Genomic DNA, 8883 nt, shown 5'->3' with positions numbered 1-8883 from the left:
TGTGAGGCCAGCTGTGGTCAACCACTGGGTTCTGATGGCCTTGTTCTTGCTGACCGTGTTGATGATGTGGATCGCTTGCCTAACCAACAGCTGGACGACGTTGAACGGCCAGTTGTGTCGCCTGTGGGGGGGGATAGTCCGATCCAGCCTCGCTATATTTTGAGACCCCGGCGTGTGCCGAGGATCACCTCTGATTGGTCTTCTAACAGGTGGACGAATGTTTATCACACTAATAGAATGGAGATGTGAAGGTGTTTATTCTGATGCCCTGCGTTTGTATGTGTTTTGAATCGGGGTATGTTTGAGGTATATGTTATGTTCCATGGCTCGAATGTTTCACCATTGTTACATTGTTTTCGGTCCTATATTCTGTTTATGGTTGATTCCCTACAAAAAATTTTTTTTTCTTCTTTCTTTCCTTTTGTTTTTTTCCATACATGAGTAGTGTTTTGCTACAACGTTTGTATTTCTGTGGGTCTGTTCACATTGCCTTATGTGTCTGTGTGTGCCTTACTGTGACATGCCCTGGTATTGCGGGTTTTGAATGGCTTCATGTATGTGGTTGTTTAAATACTGTTCTCTGTTGTGTACGGCTGGGGACAGCCTTAAAGTACCTGGGGGGATCTGTAACGGCCACTTTAATATTGTGATATTTTGTGTTACTGTGCCTTTATGAGAGTTCTGTTGACGTGTGCGCTTGGACTGGTGGATGCGCATGCGCGAGGGAGAAGCTAGACCGAAGCGGAGGTGTACAGACACGTTTTTGTTATGCTGCATTCTGGTTTGAACTCTCTTTTGTTTTTTTCCTTTTCTTTTGTGACGGGAATTGAGTGTTTTTGTTTTTACTTCTACCCATATAAAGGCTTTTTCGGGATAACTTGTCGTCTGCCTCGAGTGATCATTTCCTTTTATGCCACCTTGTTTTTCTCCGGGTAAACTCTTACACTCCGTCCACGTTACAATGACTCCTATTTTATCCCTGATTCGTGGAATTGGTAGTGTTACAACTCTCCCCGTGTTACAACTATATCCGGTCTCCCCTACCCACAACACTTTTTCATTAAGAAAAAAGAACTACCCACAGCACTACCACAGTACCAAGAAAACTACCCACAACACTACCACACTACTACCCTCAGCACTACCACACTACCCACAACACTATCTACAGCACAACCACACTACCCACAGAACTATTCACTACACTAACACATTACCCACAGAACTATTCACTACACTAACACATTACCAACAGAACTATTCACTACACTAACACATTACCCACAGAACTATTCACTACACTAACAAATTACCCACAGAACTATTCACTACACTAACACATTACCCACAGAACTATTCACTACACTAACACATTACCCACAGAACTATTCACTACACTAACACATTACCTACAGAACTATTCACTACACCAACACATTACCCACATAACTATTCTCTACACTAACACATTACCCACAGAACTATTCACTACACTAACACATTACCCACAGAACTATTCACTACACTAACACATTACCCACAGAACTATTCACTACACTAACACATTACCAACAGAACTATTCACTACACTAACACATTACCAACAGAACTATTCACTACATTAACACATTACCAACAGAAATATTCACTACACTAACACATTACCCACAGAACTATTCACTACACTAACACATTACCCACAGAACTATTCTCTACACCAACACATTACCCACAGAACTATTCACTACACTAACACATTACCCACAGAACTATTCTCTACACCAACACATTACCCACAGAACTATTCACTACACTAACACATTACCCACAGAACTATTCTCTACACCAACACATTACCCACAGAACTATTCACTACACTAACACATTATCCACAGAACTATTCACTACACTAACACATTACCCACAGAACTATTCACTATACACTAACACACTACTACACTCAGCACTAACACACTAACCATAACACTATCTACAGCACAACCACACTATACGCAGAACCATCCAATATACTAACACATTATCCACAGAACTATTCACTACACTAACACATTACACACAGAACTACCACACAACCCAAAACACTACTGCAATAAACCCAGAACCTCCTACTACAATAACACACAATTAACACACAAGCATCTAAAGCACTACCACACTACCACAGCACTACCACACTGCCCACAACATTTACATTTACATTTACAGACAAAAATGGCCGAATCCTTCTAATGTTGTAGAGAAGACTATCAAAAGCACCAACACACTACCCACAGCACTACCACACTACTCACAGCACTACCCCACTACCCACAGCACTACCACACTACCAAAAGCACTATCACACTACCCACAGCACTACCACACTACCAAAAGCACTACCATACTACCCACAGCACTACCACACTACCAAAAGCACTACCACACTACCACAGCACTACCACACTACCCACAGCACTACCACACTACCAAAAGCACTACCACACTACCCACAGTACTACCACACTACCACAGCACTACCACACTTCCCACAGCACTACCACACTACCCACAGTACTACCACACTACCACAGCAGTACCACACTACCCACAGCACTACCACACTACCCACAGCACTACCACACTACCCACAGCATTACCACACTACCACAGCACTACCACACTTCCCACAGCACTACCACACTACCCACAGTACTACCACACTACCACAGCACTACCACACTACCCACAACACTACCACACTACCCACAGCACTACCACACTACCCACAGCACTACCACACTACCCACAGCACTACCACACTACCCACAGCATTACCACACTACCACAGCACTACCACACTTCCCACAGCACTACCACACTACCCACAGTACTACCACACTACCACAGCACTACCACACTACCCACAGCACTACCACACTACCCACAGCACTACCACACTACCCACAGCACTACCACACTACCCACAGCACTACCACACTACCCACAGCACTACCACACTACCCACAGCATTACCACACTACCCACAGCACTACCACACTACTACGGCACTACCACACTACCCACAGCACTACCACACTACCCACAGCACTACCACACTACCACAGCACTACCACACTACCCACAGCACTACCACACTACCCACAGCATTACCACACTACCCACAGCACTACCACACTACTACGGCACTACCACACTACCCACAGCACTACCACACTACCCACAGCACTACCACACTACCACAGCACTACCACACTACCCACAGCACTACCACACTACCCACAGCACTATCACACTACCCACAGCACTACCACACTACCCACAGCACTACCACGTTTGAACTATTCATCAGCTATCATACATTTAGACTCTATACAAACCGGCAGTATGATTCTCACTTCACTGTACAAGTTGTTGCTATAGAAACATAATCATATTAGAATGGGTGCATTAGTATAAACCTTTACGTTCTGAAATAATGATTCTTAGAATTTATAACATACAAATAAAATAAGCAGTCCTTAACTACTCAGACCTTTACTTTTATGTAGGGAAAGTTGCATTAGAGGAAGTGCTTTAATAAAGCATGCTGGCTGTTTATGATTGATCTTTAATGTGAAGTGTGTGATCAGGGGGTTGTAATGATTCCAGTGTGCTCATGCATGGTGCTGGATGCAGGATACCACGGGGACAAAATGAGATACAGCCTACTCCATCAGTCAATGCCACACTTGGATGAAGAGCTGTGTGGTGCTAATGTAGTGATGGATCTGAGCATCCGAAGGGAAGCATAGGGAACAAAGCAGTAGAACAGATTTACTGTATGTATTAAGAAAATGAGAAGAAAGTTTGATCCCTGTTATGTTTTGATTAAACTAATATTGTAAAGTATTCTTTGCGTTTGCTGATAGATGAGAGGAGTCAGTAGCAGGATTCCCACTTCAGCTGAATATTATTAAATTATATCTAATATTATTATCTCTAGCAGAAATGCTTGGCTCTGCTCATTACAGTCCAGGGAGGTGTTTCTACTCATGTGTTAATTGTAGATGTATAAAATATTTATTCATTCATCTTCAGTAAGAGACACTGTCGGGATGGAGCAGAAATGTTTACAGAAATGACTGCATGATGGACGCTAGTGTGAGAAATGTGTAACGCCTAGTAAGATAACGAGTATGAAAGACATTTGCAGTTTATTTTTTCAGGTGTTATGTTAAGATTCAACATAGTTGTCATGTGACCTCGAACTGAAATGTCCATTTCCTGCCTGTAAACCTGTCACAGCTTCATGCTTGAGAAATACCATTATCTGAAAATTATGTTGTGACGTCATGGTGATCCATGAAGCAGCAGCATGGCTGACTTCCTGCATCATGTCTCACAGATACTAAACATGTAAGCAATAAACAATTTCATTTGCATTTTCTTGCCTTATGGCAACTGGAATAGAGCAGAATTATCCTCAGACTCCTGAACCAGAAATGGGTTTGATACACAGGTGGATTTTTCCCCACAGGTTAGGTGTTTTGCATAAATCAGTTTAATTAAATCTCTAAATGATTTCATCAGAGTAAAGTGTTTTTCTCCTCACAGCTCCAGGCTCTGTGCTTTGATCCTGTGTTCAGGTTTTTATCTGTGTGGAGTTTCACATGTTCTCCCTGTGGTTTCCATCTGGGTCCTCTGGTTTTCCCCCAAAAAACATTCAGTTTTGTAACCTATGAGGGTAAGAGACAGGCAGCACAAACCAACACAACACAACCCAACACAATACAACACCACCATAGGTGTGAACGAATGCATGTGCAGTTTCTTGTAATGGACTGACATGAATTCTCCACCATACATTCTCATTATTCCCAGGATAAACTTCAGATCCACTGCAACCCTAACTGTAAAGGAGTGATTTAATGAACAATTAGATATTAAAAACACTACTACTATTTATTGTAATAATAATAATAATAATAATAATAATAATAATAATAATAATAATAATAATAGTGATCATCTTCAGAAGCATGCTGTATGTGTATGTGTGTGCTTTATTACAAGCTAGCTGTCTAAGCTCTACTCAGACTGAATAAGTTTTTCTGGTATTTTAGTCTGAAACATGTCAGTAACATACAGATACCTGGATCACGCTGTATTTTCTTTCCTATAAACTGAGCAGTAGAAATAACTCCAGGTAATATTTACTTTGTGTGACAGCAGAGACTCAACCATCGCTCAAAAGCTGCTTTTTTTTCCCGCTCCTCATGCTACCGCCGCCTGGGTGCTGAAGGGACAGCGGCGGTTCCACACCACCAATGTTTTGGACAGCCAGGGAGCATGTGGACGTTGGGCGGAGTGAGCAAATCTTCTCCAGCCAATCCACTCTTTACCCTCCTGGAGTTGCCAAGAGTTGCTAATATATAGTACTAATAGTACTAATCGGCTATTTTTGTGATTGTTTTCCCTTAGAGCTGCTGGATACGGTTGGACACGATGCTCCCTAAGATGCTGCACAACACCAGCCTCCTTGGTTACCGCCTCGTTACAGATCTCGCCACTGCGACACTTGTCTGAAATGACATATGGGTACAGATTGTATTATATCTGGCATGGAATGAGGTTTAGTGTTCTTTCTTTAGTATAATGAAGCGCTCAAGCGCTTTTCTCTTTTCTTGTATCTCTAAAACTAAACATTTAAAACAGTCAAATCTAGAAGAGGTGTAAATTTCCAGGGTGTTGTGTCTCTGACTACAGATGTGTCATGGTCATGTGATCAAGTGTGGCCATGCCCCCTAAAACAAGCACTTATCACCTATAACTGGTATGAACGAAACAGTCTGTGTGTTTTTAAATGAGGTATGTGTAGTGAGGTATTGAGGATTTGCATTATAAGTAGAAATACATAAAAAAAATTTAAGCTGCAGGGTTTATTCCTGGAGTGCATTTTATTTCCACTAACTGAAATCTTATCTAGGTCATGTTTTAAAACTATACTGTGAAAACCTCAAGCAGCACACTTGTTCTTACTGAGTGTAAAGCAGGTAAAAAGAGGAAAAACAAGCTGTCAGTTTAAGTTCTCGTACACCTCCAGGAGAGATGGGGTTACCTGGGAGCAAGCAAACTGATCAGCTTGTGTCAAATCTTATACAGTGACATTACAGTTTTATGCAATGTGCGAGAGGAAAGGAGAGGAGAGGAGAGGAGACAGAGGGACAGATGATGGATGATGTCATGATGGACAGACAGCAAGAAAAGAACATTCAGGAAGATTGGGGGACTTTTATGTGAAAGGAAATTATTATTGTAATTATTATAGAAATGCGTATCCATCATTAAAGGCCTTCGTTGTTCATTTTTAACATATTGTATCTGCATAACACTGTAATGTATTTTGATATAACTGATCAAACCCTGCTTTAGAAAACATCTGCATAATATTTATGAATGTGTTAAGATGAAAAATATCATGGCTTTTGTTTGATTAAGTTAAAGAAAGAGAGACTTTTGAAGAAATGAGTGTTTACAGCTTCTATAGTTCAAGTCAAGTTAAGCTTTTATTGTCATTTCAATCATATATAGATGACGCGATACATAGTGGAATGAAACAAGGTTTCTTCAGGACCATGGTGCTACATATAACAATACAGTGCTAAGGACTTAAAGTAAGTTGTGCTAGCAATATAAAGTGCATCTTGTGCAACCTAGTGCAAAGAGTGTGAGACAAAAGACAATACAAAACACTACAGGAAAGATATTGTGTGTATCTTGTATAGTATAGTGGTATAGTGTGTATACTGTGTATTATCCAGTACATTGTGCAAAAATAGAGAAACAAGAGAGTAAACAAAAGAGTTCTTGCAAACATATATACACTTATGTAATAGCAGCAGTTGGATGAGGTATTCATTCATTCATCTGCTACCGCTTATCCGAACTACCTCAGGTCACGGGGAGCCTGTGCCTCAGGCTCCCCGTGATCTCAGGCGTCATCGGGCATCAAGGCAGGATACACTCTGGACGGAGTGCCAACCCATCACAGGGCACACACACACTCGTTCACTCACGCAATCACACACTACGGACAATTTTCCAGAGATGCCAATCAACCTACCATGCATGTCTTTGGACCGGGGGAGGAAACCGGAGTACCCGGAGGAAACCCCCGATGCACGGGGGGAGAACATGGATGAGGTATAACAGCTAAAAAAACGTATAGCATATACGTTAAATAAATAAAACCCTTTGGAAAACATTGAGCTAACAGAAGCTCTGCTCCATCACTCCATTGATTGTTGGTTGTTTTGCTGTAACAGCACCACACTGAACTGAGAATTGTGCTGTGTGTAATATTTGATTATAATCACAGAGCGAGCGAGTACATTGTGTTTACTGGAGCTTCTCTATTCTTCATGTTTTATAGTGAATAACTCGAAGGCCTGAAAGGTCTGTACAATACAGAACATCACTGCTTTTTGTTTGTTTGATCTTCTGTCAGTGTTTCACTCCACATCCTGCATGAACCTAGGTGATCTCTCATCGATCGCTCTTCTCTCTCTGACATGGCTAGTCATTGTGACGATCGGAAAAGCAGATCTGATTTCTTGTCCTGTCAGAAAACTCAAAAGGCTGGTCAGAATGAAAAGCCTGTCCTCTTCCTGTCTGAGAGTTACCTTTAAATAGCTTGAAAAAAAAAAGGTAGAGATGCAGTTGTTAGCTTTCTAAATGCTGGTGTCAGGCTAAGGCCAGTGATAATGAGGGTCCATTGTACAGCAGCCCGGTGGAGAGCCGAGGGTTATTGAACTGCCTCCTGTGGACCTCAGCAGGAGTGATCTTTACGCGGAAGAGTGGCACCTGCCATGAACCGCTCATCAACTGCTACCATGTGGCGGGGGGTTGGGGGGGGGGGAGATGTACAGGGGATGGGGCAGTAAGTGTTCGTAGATCACTGTGATATGAGTAAATATGAAGATTTTACAAAATCGGTAGCACATACATTATAGAGGATGAAATGAAGTACAAACAGCACTATGAGCACGGTTAGAGAAAATGTTAAAGAATACAATTAATTGAATACCAATTTTGTTTGATTAATTTATGCTCACATATTTCTCTTGGATTTCTTTTCTTTTTAATTCTGATTTATTGCTTTATAATTGATGCACTGTGCGCAAGTGTGAAATATGACAGTAACTACACAATACTACTGCTGTTAGCATGTAGCATGAGAGATGAGTTAAATCACTCACTAACACACACACACACAGACACACACACACACACACTTGTCATGTTTGGTTCATTTTTCATTTGAGTACATGCTGAAGTGAATTTTATTAACTATTCATTATGTATCAGTGAGCCTTGACATGCTAATAACTCAAACAATAGCAGGGCTGTGCTAATTTAGCATGGTAATGTGTGATATATATCAGCACACAGAACTGGATGTGGTGCTTTATGGCCGGTGGAGTCGTGTTTGAGCTCAGTTAAGTGACACATTAATCACACATGACAGAATATGGATGTCTAATCGCAGTGTTAAATGGGCTGTAATTGAACACTAGCACTACTCTTTTTCCTGAAACTACAAAACTTCTCTATTAAATACATCATTTACAGCCATTACAGACTGTCCGTTCCACACACAGTCCATATGGAAATGAGCCACTAGTATTACACTAAATTTAGATCAGAGCCATGGTGCTGGTGAAGGCGCTGTTAAAAACCCAATTTTTTCAGGAATGAAGTGCTAAGAGAGAAGCTGAAACAGATATATAATCACAGATAAGGTAGAGTGATGAAGCAGAGATACACTTCCCGTAGTTCTTTATTTTGTATTAATTACAGCTTTACCTCTGACTGCTCAAAGTG

Source organism: Tachysurus vachellii, chromosome 2 (genome assembly GCF_030014155.1).
Source record: "Tachysurus vachellii isolate PV-2020 chromosome 2, HZAU_Pvac_v1, whole genome shotgun sequence".
Taxonomy (NCBI): Eukaryota; Metazoa; Chordata; class Actinopteri; order Siluriformes; family Bagridae; genus Tachysurus; species Tachysurus vachellii.
The sequence above is the reverse complement of the archived record's forward strand: the minus strand, read 5'-3'. Positions refer to the sequence as shown.